Below are 309 nucleotides of genomic sequence, written 5' to 3'. Positions count from 1 at the left end.
GGAGGTTCTGGGAAATATACAAAGCGGCTGCTGAGAGGATGAAAAAAAATGTATGAAAAGGATAGAAAGTAAAAAGAAAGGAGGATGAGGATGAAAAATGGTTGACAAAGGAGGAAATTAATAAGAAAATCGTCGATTCAGGTAAACACGCGAAACGGCTGCTGATGAAAGGGAGAAAAAGTTGAAACATAAGAAATGGAAACAAAGAAACACGCAAAACGCCTATTAAGAGAATGAGGTGCAAATCGAGAAGAAAATTAGAATTAAAAGGAGGGAACCAGAGAATTGAGAAATAAAGAATATGAATTT

The 309-nt window shown here is 35.6% G+C and overlaps 1 protein-coding gene across 1 annotated transcript in view; it reads right to left on the bottom strand.

The window, feature by feature from the left end:
* Positions 1–309, bottom strand: part of LOC119586489 (leishmanolysin-like peptidase) — a gene marked incomplete at its 5' end in the record, with an annotated part of 14,738 nt that overhangs the window by 8,484 nt on the left and 5,945 nt on the right.

Source organism: Penaeus monodon, chromosome 21, assembly GCF_015228065.2.
Source record: "Penaeus monodon isolate SGIC_2016 chromosome 21, NSTDA_Pmon_1, whole genome shotgun sequence".
In the NCBI taxonomy this organism is placed as follows: Eukaryota; Metazoa; Arthropoda; class Malacostraca; order Decapoda; family Penaeidae; genus Penaeus; species Penaeus monodon.
The sequence above is the reverse complement of the archived record's forward strand: the minus strand, read 5'-3'. Positions and strand labels throughout refer to the sequence as shown.